This window comes from Mixophyes fleayi, chromosome 2, assembly GCF_038048845.1.
Source record: "Mixophyes fleayi isolate aMixFle1 chromosome 2, aMixFle1.hap1, whole genome shotgun sequence".
Classification (NCBI taxonomy): domain Eukaryota; kingdom Metazoa; phylum Chordata; class Amphibia; order Anura; family Limnodynastidae; genus Mixophyes; species Mixophyes fleayi.
Window position 1 is genome coordinate 184474286 of NC_134403.1, and position 24669 is coordinate 184498954.

At 40.8% G+C, this 24669-nt stretch overlaps 1 protein-coding gene and 3 non-coding genes across 9 annotated transcripts in view; all 4 read right to left on the reverse strand.

Annotated features, from left to right (window-relative positions):
• The window catches only part of TEX14 (testis expressed 14, intercellular bridge forming factor), a 427022-nt gene that overhangs the window by 393512 nt on the left and 8841 nt on the right, over nt 1-24669 (reverse strand). The window lies entirely within an intron of this gene.
• LOC142142045 (small nucleolar RNA U3) lies at nt 2369-2586 on the reverse strand. The gene has a single exon (XR_012688990.1). It is a non-coding gene; the product is annotated as a small nucleolar RNA U3 (small nucleolar RNA).
• On the reverse strand, nt 6861-7078 carry LOC142142046 (small nucleolar RNA U3). Its single transcript, XR_012688991.1, has one exon. It is a non-coding gene; the product is annotated as a small nucleolar RNA U3 (small nucleolar RNA).
• LOC142142047 (small nucleolar RNA U3) lies at nt 11348-11565 on the reverse strand. The gene has a single exon (XR_012688992.1). It is a non-coding gene; the product is annotated as a small nucleolar RNA U3 (small nucleolar RNA).

A 24669-nucleotide genomic window follows, 5' to 3' on the forward strand; every position in this document is an offset into this window, starting at 1 on the left:
GCTGAAGGGGGGGACAGAGAGATGCTGAAGGGGGGGGCAAAGTAAGATGCTGAAGGGGGGGACAGAGTGAGATGCTGAAGGGGGGACAGAGTGAGATGCTGAAGGGTGGGGACAGAGTGAGATGCTGAAGGGGGGGACAGTGAGATGTTGAAGGGGGAGGATAGTGAGATGCTGAAGGGGGGGACAGAGTGAGATGCTGATGAAGAGGGAGACAGAGTGTGAGCTGATGAAGAGGAAGACAGAGTGTGAGATGGCGAAAGGGGGACACAGAGTGTGAGATGGTGAAGGAGCCTAAATACATCTTACGTTATTTTGACCCAACTACTTAAAAAGCGTGACAACCTGGTAATTATTTTGGCTTAGGGGTGCCTTAGAAAAATTATGGTGACCCTAAGGGTGCCTCGAACTGAGAAAGTTTGGGAACCACTGATTTAGATCATTAAGCTCACAAGCCACAGGATACTTTCCCTTCCGTCAGCTCAAGACACAGTGCACTGCTGAGTGCTGCATGCTATATAATGTAGTTCTGTTTGATCCACCATATATACAGGGGAGATGTATTAAACCTTTACGAGAGATAAATTGGAAATGTTGCCCATAGCAACCAATCACTTTCTGCCATTTTATAGACTCTGCTAGATAAGTGACAGAAGCTGATTAGTCATACTTGCCAACTTTATGTTGGTCATTTCCTGGAGCAGGGTATGGGCGGAGTTGGACGAGCTTCGTGAATCACGCCATTTTGGCTCCGCCGCCAGTGACATGATGCCTGTTTTGGGTCTTTTAACAGCTGTAAAAAGACCCAAAACAGGCATTACACCACAGAGGGCAGAGCCAAAATGGCGCCACTCCCCGACAATCGCGTCATGCCAGCTCTAATATGCCCAGAATTCCGGGTAGGTCTGGGAGAGTTGGCACGTATTAGGTCAAAGGTAAGTTGTTTTTTTTATCCAATCACTGTATTTTAAAAGCAAAAAAATGACACTTTATAATACTCTGAATTTAGGTAGTTCTCATTTAAATATTATGGAAGTAAAAAATAAGAATGAAAATGTAATTAACTTTGCAGAGCTCAACATGTCACTATTAGTTTTTGTATAAGTGCTTGCCCTTTTTAAAATATTAAAAATGATCAGACATATTAAACTTATCTGATCATTCTAACAGGACAATAACTCATCTAATGAGGTAGTAGTAGATATCCCTACAGTATGTGTAATAGACTAGATCTATGGGGGGTATTCAATTGTCCGCAAGGTTTTTTTTTTAGACCACGTTAAGTCATTTTAACGCTGTTTTTTATCATTTTCAAGCGGGTTAACTTTACCCGCAATTCAATTCCATTTTTAACACTGTTGTTTTTCATGAAACGGTCCTCTCGCACTCCAGTGGAAGGTCTATTGAAAGTATAGGGTGTGCGAGAGGCACCCGCGTTAAAAGATATTCAATTGTTTTTTAAAGCAGCGCGTTAAACAGGCAAATATGCTGTTTAACTATGTTTATCACTAATGCCTAACATGTAAAAGTTGATTTTCTTATGAAAAAATAATTAAATTAAAAAAAATAAAAAATAAATAAATAAATAAAATCACTAATTCATTAATATTTATGTATGTTTTTGGTACAAATATGAATGTAGTAATGTGTTTTGACATGGTATCGATGATTCTATGGTAAAAAAATAGTTCAATAAAAATTGATGCTAAAGAAAGTACTGTAATGTAGATATTATCAATGTGTAATGCAATCTAGTGTATGAAAATGTATGCAAAACCTTTTTTGGGGGTTAAGCATGACCACGTTAAAACTCCCCTTTATTCCCCTAAAAACTCGAACACACAATGATTAACGCGCTGGGGCAGAGTTCCCTCTTTTTCAATTGAATTGCACGCGTTTTCGCACTGCGCTAAATAAAAACGGTCGCTATTGCAGTTAAAAACCCACAAGAGTTTTTTTTTTTCTTGTTAACGCCGCGGGGGCAAAAAAAACTCACGGCCAATTGAATACCTCCCTATGTCTCCAATCACTTTTCTCAGCAGTGTTCCAGAGCCAGTGATCTAACTGAACTAAATGAATTAATCTTCTGACAGAACTAAATCAGAATGAACTAATCTCCAAAATGAACTAGATTTCCCATCACTACTAATCTCCAAAATGAACTAGATTTCCCACGACTACACTTAGATGAGCTGGTTTGCTTGTAAGCAGCAGTCTTAACTATTGAAAACAACTAGCAGACTTTTAGATCAGGAATAATTTGTATTGCAGGAAGATACAAAAATACAGACATAACATTGAGATACTGCATGGCTAAATGTGCAGTACTAACACACTTCAATCTTACTGTTATTAACAAACCAAAAAAACAACCACTCAGCTGGTGATCTCTCCCTCCTACTCTCCCATGAAGGAAAAGAGAAACGGTCATCAAAAGCAGATAGTAGCTACAATAAAGCAGCACTATAAGCTCACTTCACGCTCAGGAGAAATCACTAAAGCTCTTCCTCATGGTTGGTGAGTCTGTACACTTTAGAGCACATTTCCGAAGTTATGAACTATAGAAATGATCCCTGAAAGTATAGTCTTAACTCAACACTGCTGCAGTAAAGGGACAGGCATTATGGGAATCTTTTTAACATTGTAGTGATTTTTTTGTATAACATACTACAAATATATACATTTAAACGTTCGTATACATTGTAAAGGATATGAATAGTGACTTTCACATACAGCCACAAGGTTTTACATTTCAATTAGACCTCTGGCTGTAATCTTACAGTTTACAACTACACTCTACTGATAATTTGCATATGTGACGTCCAGTAGCCAATTGGAAATCATCCTGTACCATGCTAGTCTGACTAATCATTTTAGGCATCAGAGATCACGTAATACATTTCTGAAACTAGTAAAAGACACTTGTAACTATATTTTGTTCCATATTGCTACAGTTTGAATGAACAGGCATAAAGAAATATTAACAAAAGACAAGGATAAAATTAGATACATTTTTAGATACATTTAACAAAGACTAATATTTTAAAGCACAGTTTGTCTGTTGAAGTAAACACACACTGGGGTTTCTTATGCATTAAACATTCATATAAATCTTACTGTGTTAACATATGTGCTTCGTAGGGATTTACATTATTTTCTAAGAGCATTCAACCTGCATTTTTAAATGTTTTTAAATATGTGCTAGTTGTTGTTAGTTTCTTCTTGAGCAAAACATACAAATGCTTTTGTCATAATACAAGGCTTGAGTATAGCTCTATTGCCACTTAGATAGTGATGGGTAGTTCACAAATGATCAGTTCAAAATGAACTAATCTTCAAAGTGAACTAACTCATTTAATTCACAGCTCTGGCAAAGATTAGTTCACCAGGATCTAAAACAAGTGGGAGGAGTTAGACAGAGATAATGCACAGCAGCTCCAGCAGCCTCACTCACTGTCTCACTCACACTGGCTCTTTAGTTCCTAACTGTAAAAGGAAAATAGAAAGCACAACACAGTCCATGAAATACAAATCTAATTTAAAAAAAAATCTGAAATTGCACTGACTAGCTAAAGACTGAGTGTGAGTGAGTGTCTGTGTGTGTATGTGCATGTTACTCACCTGTTTGTGATAAAATCAATGTCCTATTAGTTTTAATTCTGGCTTTGGTACTGGGTCCTGAACTCCCCACTCCCTATCTGTGCTAAATATGCTACTGAGTTTGTAGGTGATAATACAGCAGCACTGCTATTCAGCTCTCTCATGTAATACTCACGAGTCAGTACCCCTAAACTACCAAAGGTTGCACTGCTGTGCTCAGACATTTTGTTGGACTCTGATCACTGATCTATGAGTCATGAGTCATTCTCTTGGCTCAGGAGTTCAATAGTTCATCTAGTTCATTTGGCTCTTTTGAATCATTTAGATCAGCGGTTCCCAAAGTGTGCGCCGCGGCTCCGTCAAGAAAGGTACCGCGGCCGCCCTTGCAAAAGAAGGAAAAAAAAAACTTACCAATCCAGCACCGTATCCTCCTCCTCACTGTTTTCACTGACTGCCGTGCGTGACGTAATCACGTCCAACAGTGTCAGTGAGGAGCAGCAGCAGAGAGGACATCAGGAAAGAATACAGCAGAAAATGAGGAAAGAAGGTAAGTAAAGGAACGGAGAGTAAAGGGGGCCAGAGTGTGAGTTGCTGAAGGGGGGGGGGGGGGGGGCAGAGAGATACTGAAGGGGGGCACAGAGAGAGATGCTGAAGGGGGGACAGAGTGAGATGCGGAAGGGGGAGACAGAGTGAGATGCTGAAGGAGGGGACAGAGTGAAATGCTGAAGGGGGGACAGAGTGAGATGCTGAAGGGGGGGACAGAGTGAGATGCTGAAAGATGGGGACAGAGTGAGATGCTGAAGGGGGGACGACAGTGAGATGCTGAAGGGGGAGAACAGTGAGATGCTGAAGGGAGGGACAGAGAGATGCTGAAGGGGGGGACAGAGAGATGCTGAAGGGGGGGGCAAAGTAAGATGCTGAAGGGGGGGACAGAGTGAGATGCTGAAGGGGGGACAGAGTGAGATGCTGAAGGGTGGGGACAGAGTGAGATGCTGAAGGGGGGGACAGTGAGATGTTGAAGGGGGAGGATAGTGAGATGCTGAAGGGGGGGACAGAGTGAGATGCTGATGAAGAGGGAGACAGAGTGTGAGCTGATGAAGAGGGAGACAGAGTGTGAGCTGATGAAGAGGAAGACAGAGTGTGAGATGGCGAAAGGGGGACACAGAGTGTGAGATGGTGAAGGAGCCTAAATACATCTTACGTTATTTTGACCCAACTACTTAAAAAGCGTGACAACCTGGTAATTATTTTGGCTTAGGGGTGCCTTAGAAAAATTATGGTGACCCTAAGGGTGCCTCGAACTGAGAAAGTTTGGGAACCACTGATTTAGATCATTAAGCTCACAAGCCACAGGATACTTTCCCTTCCGTCAGCTCAAGACACAGTGCACTGCTGAGTGCTGCATGCTATATAATGTAGTTCTGTTTGATCCACCATATATACAGGGGAGATGTATTAAACCTTTACGAGAGATAAATTGGAAATGTTGCCCATAGCAACCAATCACTTTCTGCCATTTTATAGACTCTGCTAGATAAGTGACAGAAGCTGATTAGTCATACTTGCCAACTTTATGTTGGTCATTTCCTGGAGCAGGGTATGGGCGGAGTTGGACGAGCTTCGTGAATCACGCCATTTTGGCTCCGCCGCCAGTGACATGATGCCTGTTTTGGGTCTTTTAACAGCTGTAAAAAGACCCAAAACAGGCATTACACCACAGAGGGCAGAGCCAAAATAGCGCCATTCCCCGACAATCGCGTCATGCCAGCTCTAATATGCCCAGAATTCCGGGTAGGTCTGGGAGAGTTGGCACGTATTAGGTCAAAGGTAAGTTGTTTTTTTTATCCAATCACTGTATTTTAAAAGCAAAAAAATGACACTTTATAATACTCTGAATTTAGGTAGTTCTCATTTAAATATTATGGAAGTAAAAAATAAGAATGAAAATGTAATTAACTTTGCAGAGCTCAACATGTCACTATTAGTTTTTGTATAAGTGCTTGCCCTTTTTAAAATATTAAAAATGATCAGACATATTAAACTTATCTGATCATTCTAACAGGACAATAACTCATCTAATGAGGTAGTAGTAGATATCCCTACAGTATGTGTAATAGACTAGATCTATGGGGGGTATTCAATTGTCCGCAAGGTTTTTTTTTTAGACCACGTTAAGTCATTTTAACGCTGTTTTTTATCATTTTCAAGCGGGTTAACTTTACCCGCAATTCAATTCCATTTTTAACACTGTTGTTTTTCATGAAACGGTCCTCTCGCACTCCAGTGGAAGGTCTATTGAAAGTATAGGGTGTGCGAGAGGCACCCGCGTTAAAAGATATTCAATTGTTTTTTAAAGCAGCGCGTTAAACAGGCAAATATGCTGTTTAACTATGTTTATCACTAATGCCTAACATGTAAAAGTTGATTTTCTTATGAAAAAATAATTAAATTAAAAAAAATAAAAAATAAATAAATAAATAAAATCACTAATTCATTAATATTTATGTATGTTTTTGGTACAAATATGAATGTAGTAATGTGTTTTGACATGGTATCGATGATTCTATGGTAAAAAAATAGTTCAATAAAAATTGATGCTAAAGAAAGTACTGTAATGTAGATATTATCAATGTGTAATGCAATCTAGTGTATGAAAATGTATGCAAAACCTTTTTTGGGGGTTAAGCATGACCACGTTAAAACTCCCCTTTATTCCCCTAAAAACTCGAACACACAATGATTAACGCGCTGGGGCAGAGTTCCCTCTTTTTCAATTGAATTGCACGCGTTTTCGCACTGCGCTAAATAAAAACGGTCGCTATTGCAGTTAAAAACCCACAAGAGTTTTTTTTTTTCTTGTTAACGCCGCGGGGGCAAAAAAAACTCACGGCCAATTGAATACCTCCCTATGTCTCCAATCACTTTTCTCAGCAGTGTTCCAGAGCCAGTGATCTAACTGAACTAAATGAATTAATCTTCTGACAGAACTAAATCAGAATGAACTAATCTCCAAAATGAACTAGATTTCCCATCACTACTAATCTCCAAAATGAACTAGATTTCCCACGACTACACTTAGATGAGCTGGTTTGCTTGTAAGCAGCAGTCTTAACTATTGAAAACAACTAGCAGACTTTTAGATCAGGAATAATTTGTATTGCAGGAAGATACAAAAATACAGACATAACATTGAGATACTGCATGGCTAAATGTGCAGTACTAACACACTTCAATCTTACTGTTATTAACAAACCAAAAAAACAACCACTCAGCTGGTGATCTCTCCCTCCTACTCTCCCATGAAGGAAAAGAGAAACGGTCATCAAAAGCAGATAGTAGCTACAATAAAGCAGCACTATAAGCTCACTTCACGCTCAGGAGAAATCACTAAAGCTCTTCCTCATGGTTGGTGAGTCTGTACACTTTAGAGCACATTTCCGAAGTTATGAACTATAGAAATGATCCCTGAAAGTATAGTCTTAACTCAACACTGCTGCAGTAAAGGGACAGGCATTATGGGAATCTTTTTAACATTGTAGTGATTTTTTTGTATAACATACTACAAATATATACATTTAAACGTTCGTATACATTGTAAAGGATATGAATAGTGACTTTCACATACAGCCACAAGGTTTTACATTTCAATTAGACCTCTGGCTGTAATCTTACAGTTTACAACTACACTCTACTGATAATTTGCATATGTGACGTCCAGTAGCCAATTGGAAATCATCCTGTACCATGCTAGTCTGACTAATCATTTTAGGCATCAGAGATCACGTAATACATTTCTGAAACTAGTAAAAGACACTTGTAACTATATTTTGTTCCATATTGCTACAGTTTGAATGAACAGGCATAAAGAAATATTAACAAAAGACAAGGATAAAATTAGATACATTTTTAGATACATTTAACAAAGACTAATATTTTAAAGCACAGTTTGTCTGTTGAAGTAAACACACACTGGGGTTTCTTATGCATTAAACATTCATATAAATCTTACTGTGTTAACATATGTGCTTCGTAGGGATTTACATTATTTTCTAAGAGCATTCAACCTGCATTTTTAAATGTTTTTAAATATGTGCTAGTTGTTGTTAGTTTCTTCTTGAGCAAAACATACAAATGCTTTTGTCATAATACAAGGCTTGAGTATAGCTCTATTGCCACTTAGATAGTGATGGGTAGTTCACAAATGATCAGTTCAAAATGAACTAATCTTCAAAGTGAACTAACTCATTTAATTCACAGCTCTGGCAAAGATTAGTTCACCAGGATCTAAAACAAGTGGGAGGAGTTAGACAGAGATAATGCACAGCAGCTCCAGCAGCCTCACTCACTGTCTCACTCACACTGGCTCTTTAGTTCCTAACTGTAAAAGGAAAATAGAAAGCACAACACAGTCCATGAAATACAAATCTAATTTAAAAAAAAATCTGAAATTGCACTGACTAGCTAAAGACTGAGTGTGAGTGAGTGTCTGTGTGTGTATGTGCATGTTACTCACCTGTTTGTGATAAAATCAATGTCCTATTAGTTTTAATTCTGGCTTTGGTACTGGGTCCTGAACTCCCCACTCCCTATCTGTGCTAAATATGCTACTGAGTTTGTAGGTGATAATACAGCAGCACTGCTATTCAGCTCTCTCATGTAATACTCACGAGTCAGTACCCCTAAACTACCAAAGGTTGCACTGCTGTGCTCAGACATTTTGTTGGACTCTGATCACTGATCTATGAGTCATGAGTCATTCTCTTGGCTCAGGAGTTCAATAGTTCATCTAGTTCATTTGGCTCTTTTGAATCATTTAGATCAGCGGTTCCCAAAGTGTGCGCCGCGGCTCCGTCAAGAAAGGTACCGCGGCCGCCCTTGCAAAAGAAGGAAAAAAAAAATTACCAATCCAGCACCGGATCCTCCTCCTCACTGTTTTCACTGACTGCCGTGCGTGACGTAATCACGTCCAACAGTGTCAGTGAGGAGCAGCAGCAGAGAGGACATCAGGAAAGAATACAGCAGAAAATGAGGAAAGAAGGTAAGTAAAGGAACGGAGAGTAAAGGGGGCCAGAGTGTGAGTTGCTGAAGGGGGGGGGGGGGCAGAGAGATACTGAAGGGGGGCACAGAGAGAGATGCTGAAGGGGGGACAGAGTGAGATGCGGAAGGGGGAGACAGAGTGAGATGCTGAAGGAGGGGACAGAGTGAAATGCTGAAGGGGGGACAGAGTGAGATGCTGAAGGGGGGGACAGAGTGAGATGCTGAAAGATGGGGACAGAGTGAGATGCTGAAGGGGGGACGACAGTGAGATGCTGAAGGGGGAGAACAGTGAGATGCTGAAGGGAGGGACAGAGAGATGCTGAAGGGGGGGACAGAGAGATGCTGAAGGGGGGGGCAAAGTAAGATGCTGAAGGGGGGGACAGAGTGAGATGCTGAAGGGGGGACAGAGTGAGATGCTGAAGGGTGGGGACAGAGTGAGATGCTGAAGGGGGGGACAGTGAGATGTTGAAGGGGGAGGATAGTGAGATGCTGAAGGGGGGGACAGAGTGAGATGCTGATGAAGAGGGAGACAGAGTGTGAGCTGATGAAGAGGGAGACAGAGTGTGAGCTGATGAAGAGGAAGACAGAGTGTGAGATGGCGAAAGGGGGACACAGAGTGTGAGATGGTGAAGGAGCCTAAATACATCTTACGTTATTTTGACCCAACTACTTAAAAAGCGTGACAACCTGGTAATTATTTTGGCTTAGGGGTGCCTTAGAAAAATTATGGTGACCCTAAGGGTGCCTCGAACTGAGAAAGTTTGGGAACCACTGATTTAGATCATTAAGCTCACAAGCCACAGGATACTTTCCCTTCCGTCAGCTCAAGACACAGTGCACTGCTGAGTGCTGCATGCTATATAATGTAGTTCTGTTTGATCCACCATATATACAGGGGAGATGTATTAAACCTTTACGAGAGATAAATTGGAAATGTTGCCCATAGCAACCAATCACTTTCTGCCATTTTATAGACTCTGCTAGATAAGTGACAGAAGCTGATTAGTCATACTTGCCAACTTTATGTTGGTCATTTCCTGGAGCAGGGTATGGGCGGAGTTGGACGAGCTTCGTGAATCACGCCATTTTGGCTCCGCCGCCAGTGACATGATGCCTGTTTTGGGTCTTTTAACAGCTGTAAAAAGACCCAAAACAGGCATTACACCACAGAGGGCAGAGCCAAAATAGCGCCATTCCCCGACAATCGCGTCATGCCAGCTCTAATATGCCCAGAATTCCGGGTAGGTCTGGGAGAGTTGGCACGTATTAGGTCAAAGGTAAGTTGTTGTTTTTATCCAATCACTGTATTTTAAAAGCAAAAAAATGACACTTTATAATACTCTGAATTTAGGTAGTTCTCATTTAAATATTATGGAAGTAAAAAATAAGAATGAAAATGTAATTAACTTTGCAGAGCTCAACATGTCACTATTAGTTTTTGTATAAGTGCTTGCCCTTTTTAAAATATTAAAAATGATCAGACATATTAAACTTATCTGATCATTCTAACAGGACAATAACTCATCTAATGAGGTAGTAGTAGATATCCCTACAGTATGTGTAATAGACTAGATCTATGGGGGGTATTCAATTGTCCGCAAGGTTTTTTTTTTAGACCACGTTAAGTCATTTTAACGCTGTTTTTTATCATTTTCAAGCGGGTTAACTTTACCCGCAATTCAATTCCATTTTTAACACTGTTGTTTTTCATGAAACGGTCCTCTCGCACTCCAGTGGAAGGTCTATTGAAAGTATAGGGTGTGCGAGAGGCACCCGCGTTAAAAGATATTCAATTGTTTTTTAAAGCAGCGCGTTAAACAGGCAAATATGCTGTTTAACTATGTTTATCACTAATGCCTAACATGTAAAAGTTGATTTTCTTATGAAAAAATAATTAAATTAAAAAAAATAAAAAATAAATAAATAAATAAAACCACTAATTCATTAATATTTATGTATGTTTTTGGTACAAATATGAATGTAGTAATGTGTTTTGACATGGTATCGATGATTCTATGGTAAAAAAATAGTTCAATAAAAATTGATGCTAAAGAAAGTACTGTAATGTAGATATTATCAATGTGTAATGCAATCTAGTGTATGAAAATGTATGCAAAACCTTTTTTGGGGGTTAAGCATGACCACGTTAAAACTCCCCTTTATTCCCCTAAAAACTCGAACACACAATGATTAACGCGCTGGGGCAGAGTTCCCTCTTTTTCAATTGAATTGCACGCGTTTTCGCACTGCGCTAAATAAAAACGGTCGCTATTGCAGTTAAAAACCCACAAGAGTTTTTTTTTTTCTTGTTAACGCCGCGGGGGCAAAAAAAACTCACGGCCAATTGAATACCTCCCTATGTCTCCAATCACTTTTCTCAGCAGTGTTCCAGAGCCAGTGATCTAACTGAACTAAATGAATTAATCTTCTGACAGAACTAAATCAGAATGAACTAATCTCCAAAATGAACTAGATTTCCCATCACTACTAATCTCCAAAATGAACTAGATTTCCCACGACTACACTTAGATGAGCTGGTTTGCTTGTAAGCAGCAGTCTTAACTATTGAAAACAACTAGCAGACTTTTAGATCAGGAATAATTTGTATTGCAGGAAGATACAAAAATACAGACATAACATTGAGATACTGCATGGCTAAATGTGCAGTACTAACACACTTCAATCTTACTGTTATTAACAAACCAAAAAAACAACCACTCAGCTGGTGATCTCTCCCTCCTACTCTCCCATGAAGGAAAAGAGAAACGGTCATCAAAAGCAGATAGTAGCTACAATAAAGCAGCACTATAAGCTCACTTCACGCTCAGGAGAAATCACTAAAGCTCTTCCTCATGGTTGGTGAGTCTGTACACTTTAGAGCACATTTCCGAAGTTATGAACTATAGAAATGATCCCTGAAAGTATAGTCTTAACTCAACACTGCTGCAGTAAAGGGACAGGCATTATGGGAATCTTTTTAACATTGTAGTGATTTTTTTGTATAACATACTACAAATATATACATTTAAACGTTCGTATACATTGTAAAGGATATGAATAGTGACTTTCACATACAGCCACAAGGTTTTACATTTCAATTAGACCTCTGGCTGTAATCTTACAGTTTACAACTACACTCTACTGATAATTTGCATATGTGACGTCCAGTAGCCAATTGGAAATCATCCTGTACCATGCTAGTCTGACTAATCATTTTAGGCATCAGAGATCACGTAATACATTTCTGAAACTAGTAAAAGACACTTGTAACTATATTTTGTTCCATATTGCTACAGTTTGAATGAACAGGCATAAAGAAATATTAACAAAAGACAAGGATAAAATTAGATACATTTTTAGATACATTTAACAAAGACTAATATTTTAAAGCACAGTTTGTCTGTTGAAGTAAACACACACTGGGGTTTCTTATGCATTAAACATTCATATAAATCTTACTGTGTTAACATATGTGCTTCGTAGGGATTTACATTATTTTCTAAGAGCATTCAACCTGCATTTTTAAATGTTTTTAAATATGTGCTAGTTGTTGTTAGTTTCTTCTTGAGCAAAACATACAAATGCTTTTGTCATAATACAAGGCTTGAGTATAGCTCTATTGCCACTTAGATAGTGATGGGTAGTTCACAAATGATCAGTTCAAAATGAACTAATCTTCAAAGTGAACTAACTCATTTAATTCACAGCTCTGGCAAAGATTAGTTCACCAGGATCTAAAACAAGTGGGAGGAGTTAGAGATAATGCACAGCAGCTCCAGCAGCCTCACTCACTGTCTCACTCACACTGGCTCTTTAGTTCCTAACTGTAAAAGGAAAATAGAAAGCACAACACAGTCCATGAAATACAAATCTAATTTAAAAAAAAATCTGAAATTGCACTGACTAGCTAAAGACTGAGTGTGAGTGAGTGTCTGTGTGTGTATGTGCATGTTACTCACCTGTTTGTGATAAAATCAATGTCCTATTAGTTTTAATTCTGGCTTTGGTACTGGGTCCTGAACTCCCCACTCCCTATCTGTGCTAAATATGCTACTGAGTTTGTAGGTGATAATACAGCAGCACTGCTATTCAGCTCTCTCATGTAATACTCACGAGTCAGTACCCCTAAACTACCAAAGGTTGCACTGCTGTGCTCAGACATTTTGTTGGACTCTGATCACTGATCTATGAGTCATGAGTCATTCTCTTGGCTCAGGAGTTCAATAGTTCATCTAGTTCATTTGGCTCTTTTGAATCATTTAGATCAGCGGTTCCCAAAGTGTGCGCCGCGGCTCCGTCAAGAAAGGTACCGCGGCCGCCCTTGCAAAAGAAGGAAAAAAAAAATTACCAATCCAGCACCGGATCCTCCTCCTCACTGTTTTCACTGACTGCCGTGCGTGACGTAATCACGTCCAACAGTGTCAGTGAGGAGCAGCAGCAGAGAGGACATCAGGAAAGAATACAGCAGAAAATGAGGAAAGAAGGTAAGTAAAGGAACGGAGAGTAAAGGGGGCCAGAGTGTGAGTTGCTGAAGGGGGGGGGGGCAGAGAGATACTGAAGGGGGGCACAGAGAGAGATGCTGAAGGGGGGACAGAGTGAGATGCGGAAGGGGGAGACAGAGTGAGATGCTGAAGGAGGGGACAGAGTGAAATGCTGAAGGGGGGACAGAGTGAGATGCTGAAGGGGGGGACAGAGTGAGATGCTGAAAGATGGGGACAGAGTGAGATGCTGAAGGGGGGACGACAGTGAGATGCTGAAGGGGGAGAACAGTGAGATGCTGAAGGGAGGGACAGAGAGATGCTGAAGGGGGGGACAGAGAGAGATGCTGAAGGGGGGGGGGCAAAGTAAGATGCTGAAGGGGGGGACAGAGTGAGATGCTGAAGGGGGGACAGAGTGAGATGCGGAAGGGGGAGACAGAGTGAGATGCGGAAGGGGGAGACAGAGTGAGATGCTGAAGGAGGGGACAGAGTGAAATGCTGAAGGGGGGACAGAGTGAGATGCTGAAGGGGGGGACAGAGTGAGATGCTGAAAGATGGGGACAGAGTGAGATGCTGAAGGGGGGACGACAGTGAGATGCTGAAGGGGGAGAACAGTGAGATGCTGAAGGGAGGGACAGAGAGATGCTGAAGGGGGGGACAGAGAGAGATGCTGAAGGGGGGGCAAAGTAAGATGCTGAAGGGGGGGACAGAGTGAGATGCTGAAGGGGGGACAGAGTGAGATGCTGAAGGGTGGGGACAGAGTGAGATGCTGAAGGGGGGGACAGTGAGATGTTGAAGGGGGAGGATAGTGAGATGCTGAAGAGGGGGACAGAGTGAGATGCTGATGAAGAGGGAGACAGAGTGTGAGCTGATGAAGAGGAAGACAGAGTGTGAGATGGCGAAAGGGGGACACAGAGTGTGAGATGGTGAAGGAGCCTAAATACATCTTACGTTATTTTGACCCAACTACTTAAAAAGCGTGACAACCTGGTAATTATTTTGGCTTAGGGGTGCCTTAGAAAAATTATGGTGACCCTAAGGGTGCCTCGAACTGAGAAAGTTTGGGAACCACTGATTTAGATCATTAAGCTCACAAGCCACAGGATACTTTCCCTTCCGTCAGCTCAAGACACAGTGCACTGCTGAGTGCTGCATGCTATATAATGTAGTTCTGTTTGATCCACCATATATATAGGGGAGATGTATTAAACCTTTACGAGAGATAAATTGGAAATGTTGCCCATAGCAACCAATCACTTTCTGCCATTTTATAGACTCTGCTAGATAAGTGACAGAAGCTGATTAGTCATACTTGCCAACTTTATGTTGGTCATTTCCTGGAGCAGGGTATGGGCGGAGTTGGACGAGCTTCGTGAATCACGCCATTTTGGCTCCGCCGCCAGTGACATGATGCCTGTTTTGGGTCTTTTAACAGCTGTAAAAAGACCCAAAACAGGCATTACACCACAGAGGGCAGAGCCAAAATGGCGCCATTCCCCGACAATCGCGTCATGCCGGCTCTTATATGCCCAGAATTCCGGGTAGGTCTGGGAGAGTTGGCACGTATTAGGTCAAAGGTAAGTTGTTGTTTTTTTATCTAATCACTGTATTTTAAAAGCAAAAAAATGACACTTTATAATACTCTGAATTTAGGTAGTTCTCATTTAAATATTATGGAAGTAAAAAATAAGAATGAAAATGTAATTAACTTTGCAGAGCTCAACATGTCACTATTAGTTTTTGTATAAGTGCTTGCCCTTTTTAAAATATTAAAAATGATCAGACATATTAAACTTATCTGATCATTCTAACAGGACAATAACTCATCTAATGAGGTAGTAGTAGATATCCCTACAGTATGTGTAATAGACTAGATCTATGGGGGGTATTCAATTGTCCGCAAGTTTTTTTTTAGACCACGTTAAGTCATTTCAACGCTGTTTTTTATCATTTTCAAGCGGGTTAACTTTACCCGCAATTCAATTCCATTTTTAACACTGTTGTTTTTCATGAAACGGTCCTCTCGCACTCCAGTGGAAGGTCTATTGAAAGTATAGGGTGTGCGAGAGGCACCCGCGTTAAAATATATTCAATTGTTTTTTAACGCGGCATGTTAAACAGGGAAATATGCTGTTTGACTATGTTTATCACTAATGCCTAACATGTAAAAGTTGATTTTCTTATGAAAAAATAATTTAAACAAATAAATAAATAAAATCACTAATTCATTAATATTTATGTATGTTTTTGGTACAAATATGAATGTAGTAATGTGTTTTGACATGGTATCGATGATTCTATGGTAAAAATGGACAAGGATAAAATTAGATACATTTTTAGATACATTTAACAAAGACTAATATTTTAAAGCACAGTTTGACTGTTGAGGTAAACACACACATGCATTAAACGTTCATATAAATCTTACTTTGTTAATGTATGTGCTTCATAGGAATTTACATTATTTTCTAAGAGCATTCAACCTGCATTTTTAAATGTTTTTAAATATGTGCTAGTTGTTGTTAAGTTTCTTCTTGAGCAAAACATACAAGTGCTTCTGTCAAAATACCAGGCTTGAGTATAGCTCTTTTGCCCCTTAGATCAGCTGGTTTGCTTGTAAGCAACCTTATGTGTTGAGAACACCTGGTAACCTTCTGGGCTAGGAATAATTTAGGAAGAGAACTAGCAATGTACAAGTGTATGTATTTTAAATCAAAATTTGATGTATTTACAATTCACCTAAAAATAAATGCAATTAACAAACAGCCAGTGGCGTTCATACAAGAAAGCTTAATAGACAACCCTACCCTAAAAGGGCTCTAGTCACTGAACAATTCCACAAGAAATTAACACAATTTTAGACAAAAAAAATCTACCTTACATTTTCTAATTTCTATTAAATTCTGTATAATAAATGCAGCAATGCTTCCAGAGTAAACTCATAAACTTGTTCAACACAAAATTTGAGAAACCACCAAAAAAAGATTTTCTACTTCTCTGATAGGTCAGCCACACAATTTATGAAAAAAAAAAACTTTGCCAACTTATGCTCTCATAAAGATCATTTTGGAATCAGAAAGGCATTTTCAGCAACTGCACATGGCAAAGGGCCTTGCAATGGTGAAGGTGGCACAGTGAAGAGGTTAGCATCCCGAGCAAGCTTGCAATGTCCATATGATAATCAGATTCTTATACCACAACAACTTTTTGACTGGGAAGGAAAACATTGCAGGAATGCATTTTACTTTTGCAACACAAGAAGAACATACTGAGTGTTAGGAACCCCTCCAGCCGGTACAACAAAACCCGGAGTCTGCTCCGAAAGCCAGGTGTTCACTGTTGCCCCTAGTGGTGGGGACAGACTTGGCTGCAGACAAACGGAGGGTCGTGAAATGTGTACCGGCTGTGAACCCAGGAAAAGAGAGTTATGGCAGACAGTGTATCCAGAGAACAAGCCGAGGTCAGGGGTCACTTGCAAGCAGGAATAGTCGGTAAACATGCCAAAGGTCGGGGTCACAGGCACGGTAGCAAGGTCCAAGGTACAGACAAGAAAGGTCAGGGTCACGAGAAAACAGGCAGAGTCCAATAATCCAAGCAGAGAGTCATACACAGGGAATCAAACGGAGTATCCACAGGATAGGGACTAGGAAGCAGGAGCAGGTCAGAAAGACTGTAACACAGAAGCTATAACCGGCAGTGAGGCTGCATACCTCACTGCCTTAAATACCCAGAGAGACCAATCAGGGCTTGTCCCTGGACTATACACACACACGCAGGCTAATGCACGCTAATTCAGCCCACAGGCTGAAACTAATTAATAAATCCTAATGAGCGCGCGCGCCCGGCTCTCTATACTGTCGGGACGCAGCGCTGAAGAAGCGTCCGACCATTGCCTTAGCAACGGTCGGGTGCTGGGCGGAAGTGACGTCCCGGTCATCAAGGTGACGGCTGTGACGCCAGGGGGCGCAGGAAGCGAGCCGCGGCGGCTCGTGACACTGAGACAGCAATATTTTTAGATGATCACTTCAAAAACATGGTAACAATTTCCGGGACCTAGAAAATCTTTTTGAAAAAGTTTTCTTACTCACAAAAATCATTGGAACAGACAGTGACAACATCCCAAGAAAAGCTCCCACTTGCTGACATAAGAGGGTATGTAATGGCCCTGGAAAAAGATGAAAACATCAATGAAGTGAAAGTGACATTCCTCCATCCAGATGGTTCATCACCATCTTTTTCATACCCAAGGAGGCTGGATATTTTAAGGATTCCTATGGTAAATGTTCTGTATAAGGTGAATCCTTTAACTCTAACAGGTCGAAGATACACCCTTTCTGAAATGGAAATACTAAAAACAAATGAAACTTCAGCCACTTCCAACCCAAGTAGAACCATCCATGCAGAACAGCAGCACCAAATGATGATTTGTATTAAGCTTTTTTAAAATATGTGAAAGACATAAAATTATCAAAAATGTTTTAAGTGTTAATATACTGTCTTTGTACATAATATACATCAAAGGTATTGTTTAAGGATATAAATTAAAAGTAATGAACATACCTAGATAGTTCTCATTTTCATTACTGTAACAAACAGTCCAAAGTGTAAGCTCTTGTAGCAGATGATCCCAAAATAAGGTTTATTAACAGTAGTATGAATCATTTTTAGATGTTTTTCAAAAATGAAAAACAAAATGCTTTTTGAAAAAATCAAAATTTTGATTTTGAAAATTTTTACATTTTATTTTTTTCTGAAACATACTGCTGTGTTATATATTAAATGAAAGCCCATAAAAATATGTTTAAAATGAGACGTTACCCAATTCTCTAGCTCAATTAGGTGAGCTACAAATGCAATTTAAACAAATATGAAAAGCACATTTTTCACATATAACTTCAAAACAGTGTATATATCAGCCAAAGGTTCAGGGGTTTTCTTTACACCCATGGCAGTATTTATTATACCAAATTGCATTACAATCTGAAATGATCAGTTTGAAACCCTTTGTTGATTTGATGTGGAATGACCCTGAATCCTTTGGAGAGCTATCCCTGTCCAAGGGACAACTGTCTTAGCCACCGAGCCACAATGTTCACGCCTCTTCCAACTGGGCAAAGGTCAAGTGTGATGTCCTCCTGCTTCTGGCACGTACACAAGGTAACAAGGCCCGCAAGGCTTGAAGATCCACACACTGGCACTATCCTGGGCCAGTCCAGCAAAAGCTGTAACCCCTAGTCATCTGTCCCAACCCTCAGTTAACCTGTGATCGTCTTTTTGGCTAAAAGAGATCCCACAGCTAACCTGCACAACATGCCAACTACTAGTGGAGGAAGTTTATTTGACAAAAGGGTAAGACTGCACCAAGCACTCCATTCATCTTCCTCTGATTATGATACCAATTTAGCTTATGAATATATTATATCTAACAAGGAAGGGTGCACCCGATCATTGTACAAGTACTAATCCAAAATTTCAAAGAGAGAAAAGAGAATGATCATCTGGGGCACTCAGAATGGAAAACAGCATGAACGTATATATTTATATATTATATTTAGAGATGAGCGGGCTCGGATAGCTCGGGCATTGATCAGCGTAGAGGGAGGTTGTGTTAGGTGGTCCTCTGTCCTGCTATATCTCGTGCTGTGCTGTTCAGTTCTGTGCTGTGCTGTTCAGTTCTGTGCTGTGTTCTGCTCAGTCCAGTGGTGCTGTGTCCTGTGCTCTGTCCTTCTGAGTTCAGTGGTGCTGCTGGGTCCTGTGCTGTGTCCTGTTCAGTCCAGTGGTGCTGTGTCCTGTGCTCTGTCCTTCTAAGGGCATTGTTATTTCCCCATTATTCCCAAGTTATAAAAAAAAATAAAAAAAGTTATAAAAAAAATAAATAAAAAAAAAGTTATAAAAAAAATAAATAAAAAAAAAGTTATAAAAAAAATAAAAAAAAAATCCAAAAACAATCCTGCAGTATAAGTCCATTGGTACTGCAATATTACAAAGTTCACAGATTCTGCAGTATAAGTCCAGTGGTACTGCTATATTACAAAGTTCACTGATTCAGCAGTATAAGTCCAGTGGTACTGCTATATTACAAAGTTCAATGATTCTGCAGTATAAGTCCATTGGTACTGCTATATTACAAAGTTCACTGATTCTGCAGTATAAGTCCAGTGGTACTGCTATATTACAAAGTTCACTGATTCAGCAGTATAAATCCAGTGGTACTGCTATATTACAAAGTTCACTGATTCAGCAGTATAAGTCCAGTGGTACTCTCCTGTGCCGCATATAATTTTTAAAGGCTTTGCCGAGTGTGTGTGGCTTAGGGGTACGCTCTCTTGTGCTACATATAATGGAAAACAAAAATTTGGAGGATAAAGTAGGGAAAGATCAAGACCCACTTCCTCCTAATGCTGAAGCTGCTGCCACTAGTCTTGACATAGACGATGAAATGCCATCAACGTCATCTGGCAAGCCCGATGCCCAACCTCCTAGTACTCAAAAAGTAGCAAAAAGAGAAACTTAAAATCATTTGAGGAGAAACGTAAAGTTGGCAATATGCCATTTACGACACGTAGTGGCAAGGAACGGCTTAGGTCCTGGCCCGTGTTCATGACTAGTGGTCCAGCTTCACCCAAGGATCTAAGCCCTCCTCCCCCCCTACAAAAAATTTAAGAGTTATGCTGTCAGCAACAAAAACAAAACAGCAAAGAACTCTGCCTTCTAAACAGATGACATCACAAATCCCCAAGGCGAGTCCAAGGGTGTTGGTGGTTGTGAAGCCTGACCTTCCCATCACTGTACAGGAAAAGGTGACTCCATCCAGCATTTGCAGCACACCCTCTGCATATGTTGGAAGGATGTTGGAAGGATCACCCACAGTGTAGATCCAGATTTGGATAATCAAGGTGTCAATGTTGTACACCGGGAGGAGGCTATTGCTGTGGAGGAACTTGATGATGAGGATGGTGATGTGGTTATTGTAAATGAGACACCAGGGGGGGAAACAGCTGATGTCCATGGGATGAAAAAGCCCATCGTCATGCCTGGTCAGAAGACCAAAAAATGCACCTCTTCGGTCTGGAGTTATTTTTATCCAAATCCGGACAACCAATTTATGGCCATATGTAGCTTATGTAAAGCTCAAATAAGCAGGAGTAAGGATCTTGCCCACCTAGGGACATCCTCCCTTATACGTCACCTGAATAACCTTCATAGTTCAGTGGTTAGTTCAGGAACTGGGCCTAGGACCGTCATCAGTACAGGGACACCTAAATCCCTTGGTCCTGTTGGATACACACCACCAACACCCTCCTCGTCAACTTCCTCCACGATCTCCATCAGATTTAGTACTGCAGGCCATGTCACCAGCCAGACTGCGTCCTCTTCTATACGGGATTCATCCGAGGAATCCTACAGCGGTACGCCTACTACTGCCACTGCTGCTGTTAGTCGGTCATCTTCCCAGAGGGGAAGTCGGTAGACCGCTACGTCTTTCACAAAACAATTGACCGTCCAACAATCTTTTGCCATGACCACAAAATACGATAGTAGTCACCCTATTGCAAAGCGTATAACTGCGGCTGTAACTGCCATGTTGGTGTTAGACGTGCGCCCGGTGTCCGCCATCAGTGGAGTGTGATTTTGAGGGTTGATGGAGGTATTGTGTCCCCGGTACCAAATCCCGTCGAGATTCCACTTCACTAGGCAGGCGATACCAAAGATGTACAGAGAAGTACGAGCAAGTGTCCTCAGTGCTCTTAAAAATGCGGTTGTACCCACTGTCCACTTAACCACGGACATGTGGACAAGTGGTTCTGGGCAAACGAAGGACTATATGACTGTGACAGCCCACTGGGTAGATGCATCCCCTTCCGCAGCAACAGCAGCATCAGTAGCAGCATCTACACAACGTCTGCTCGTGCCAAGGCAGGCAACATTGTGTATTACAGGCTTTAATAAGAGGCACAACGCTGACAACCTATTAGAGAAAATGAGGGAAATTATTTCGCAGTGACTTACCCCACTTAGACTGTCCTGGGGATTTGTGGTGTCAGACAACGCCAGTAACATTGTGCGGGCATTGCATATAGGCAATTTCCAGCACGTCCCATGTTTTGCCCACACCGTTAATTTGGTGGTGCAGCATTACCTCAAGAGTGACAGGGGTGTGCAGGAGATGCTTGCGGTGGCCCGCAAAATTGCTGGACACTTTCGGCATTCTGCCAGTGCCTACCGCAGGCTCGAGGCACATCAAAAAAGCATGAACCTGCCCTGCCATCACCTCAAACAAGAGGTTGTGACGCGCTGGAACTCCACCCTCTATATGCTGCAGAGGATGGAGGAGCAGCAAAAGGCCATTCAGGCCTACACCGCCACCTACGACATAGGCAAAGGAGTGGGGATGCGCCTGAGTCAAGTGCAGTGGAGACTGATTTTCGTGTTGTGCAAGGTTCTCCAGCCGTTTGAACTTGCCACACGAGAAGTCAGTTCCGACACTGCCAGCTTGAGTCAGGTGATTCCCCTGATCAGGCTGTTGCAGAAGCAGCTGGAGAAAGTGAGGGAGGAGCTGGTAAACCATTGCGATTCCACCAAGCATGTAGCTCTTGTGGATGAAGCCCTTCGTATGCTTTGCCAGGATCCGAGGGTGGTCACTATTTTAAAGTCAGAGGAATACATTCTGGCCACGGTTTAAAGCGTATGTTTTGTCTCTGTTTCCGGCGGACACAAGTCTGCAGCGGTGCAAAGACCTGCTGGTCAGAAGATTGTCCTCTGAAGAGGACCGTGACATGCCAACAGCTCCACCCTCATTTTCTTCCACATCTGTGGCTGCGAGGAAAAAGCTCAGTTTTCCTAAAAGACCCGCTGGCGGGGATGCTGATAACATCTGGTCCAGACTGAAGGACCTGCCAACCATTGCAGACATGTCTACTGTTGCTGCATTGGATGCTGTCACAATAGAAAAAATGGTGGAGGATTATTTTGCTGACACCATCCAAATAGACATGTCAGACCGTCCATATTGTTACTGGCAGGAAAAAAAGCCAGTTTGAAAGCCCCTGTACAAACTGGCTCTATTTTACCTGAGTTGTCCCCCCTCCAGTGTGTACTCGGAAAGAGTTTTTAGTGCAGCGGGGAACCTGGTCAGTGAGCGGCGAAGGAGGTTGCTTCCTCAGAACGTTGAAAAAAATGATGTTCATAAAAATGAATTTTCAATTCCTCAATCAAAAACAGCAATGGCCTCCAGATAGTACAGAGGGACCTGTGGTTGTGGAGTCCAGCGGGGACGAATTGATAATATGTGAGGAGGAGGAAGTACACACTGTAGGGGGAGAGGAATCAGAGGTTGAGGATGAGGACGACATCTTGCCTCAGTAGAGCCTGTTTAGTTTATACAGGGAGAGATGAATAGCTTTTTTGGTGTGGGGGCCCAAACAAACCAATCATTTCAGCCACAGTTGTTTGGTAGGCCCTGTCGCTGAAATGATTGGTTTGTTAAAGTGTGCATGTCCTATTTCAACAACATAAGGGTGGGTGGGAGGGCCCAAGGACAATTCCATCTTGCAACTCTTTTTTTGCCATTATGTGACCATTCAACAGTCGTTTGCCATGAGCACAAAGTAAAACAAAATTAAAACAAATTCAACAAATTAAACCAAAAGTAAAATGCCCTGTCATAATCAAAAACAAGAGGTATTGATGTGCTAGAACTACTGTAGTGTTTATAAGTTATAAACACCACACTTGAAAGCTTGAGCCTTTAAATGAAAAAGTCACTCTTCATTGCACGAATATTTGCAACAGGGACAGTTTTTTTGTTAACAAAGTCAACAAATAACACTTCGACCCTGTCTGTCTTTCACATACTTGATGGGATCTCAATGATGAATGCTCTGTACCATTGTCGTCTAAAACAAGAGGTATTGATGTGCTTGAACTACTGTAGTGTTTATAAGTTATAAACACTACACTTGAAAGCTTGAGCCTTTAAATGAAAAAGTCACTCTTCATTGCACGAATATTTGCAACAGGTACAGTTTTTTTGTTAACAAAGTCAACAAATAACACTTCGACCCTGTCTGTCTTTCACATACTTGATGGGATCTCAATGATGAATGCTCTGTACCATGGTCGTCTAAAACAAGAGGTATTGACGTGCTTGAACTACTGTAGTGTTTATAAGTTATAAACACTACACTTGAAAGCTTGAGCCTTTAAATGAAAAAGTCACTCTTCATTGCACGAATATTTGCAACAAGGACAATTTTTTGGTTAACAAAGTCAACAAATAACACTTCAACGCTGTCTGTCTTTCACATACTTGATGGGATCTCAATGATGAATGCTCTGTACCATGGTCGTCTAAAACAAGAGTTATTGACGTGCTATAACTACTGTAGTTTTTATAAATTATAAAAACTACACTTGAAAGTTGAAGGAGGTATTGTGGCCCCGGTACCAAATTGGGTACCGGGGCCACTCCACTATGCAGTCCAGATAAAGGCGTATCAGATATTAAACAACGTTGACTGTTGCTGCCAAATCATAAATTAATGAAAATGACCTGTCATCGTCAAAAACAAGAGGTATTGACACGCTCGAACTACACCCTGTATATGCTGCAGAGGATGTAGGAGCAGGCAGTTGTGCAGTGGAATTGAGACCATTTGAAGGCGGAGGTATTGTGGCCCCGGTACCAAATTGTGTACCGGGACCACTGCACTATGCAGTCCAGAAAGCTACCTCGGTGAAACGTTTTGGACTAAAAACAATATTGTGAGGTGCGAGGTGTTCAGAATAGACTGGGAATTAGTGGAAATGATTGTTATTGAATGTTATTGAGGTTAATAATAGCGTAGGAGTAAAAATAAATAAACAAAAACACTTGTTTTTAACACTTTTTATGTTTTTTTCAAAATAAATCCGAATCCAAAACCTTAAATTCGAACCAAAACCTTTCGTCGGGTGTTTTGTGCAACAAATCCGAACCCAAAACCTCAAGCAAATCCGAATCCAAAACAAGAGACACTAAAAGTGGCCGATGCACAGCCCTAATTATATTGCTGTATATTGAAATCTTTTAAATTATTCTTTATTATTTGAATTGGTTTAAAATTGGTCTAGTAGCGAAATATTAAAAGATGCAATGGATTAACACACTAAGATTGACAAGAATGCTGATAAAATAGACAATACTTCCTTGTCTAACCGCTATCCTGCTCAGAAGAAATAGTTACTTTATTTGGATGTAAATTACCATCTTTAATATATATCAAGAGAATTTTATTTTTTAAATGATTCCCCTATTGCTGTATGTTTGTCCTCTGTTGTGTAGATCAAAATATCACCTCAATAATACGAGGTTGATATTACTCAAATTTAAGCTCAATAATATGAGACAGATTTTTTTTTTTTTTTTTTTTTTTTTGAAAGCCTGAAAAGCAGTGCTTTCACCCTAGTGCTCGAAAAAAAAGTGCAAAACTTTAAAAAACGTGCATAAGGGTGCGGTACGTGGCCCTCCTTAAGAAAGGAAGGGCCCTAGTCCCCGACCCCCGGATCCAAAAAGGAC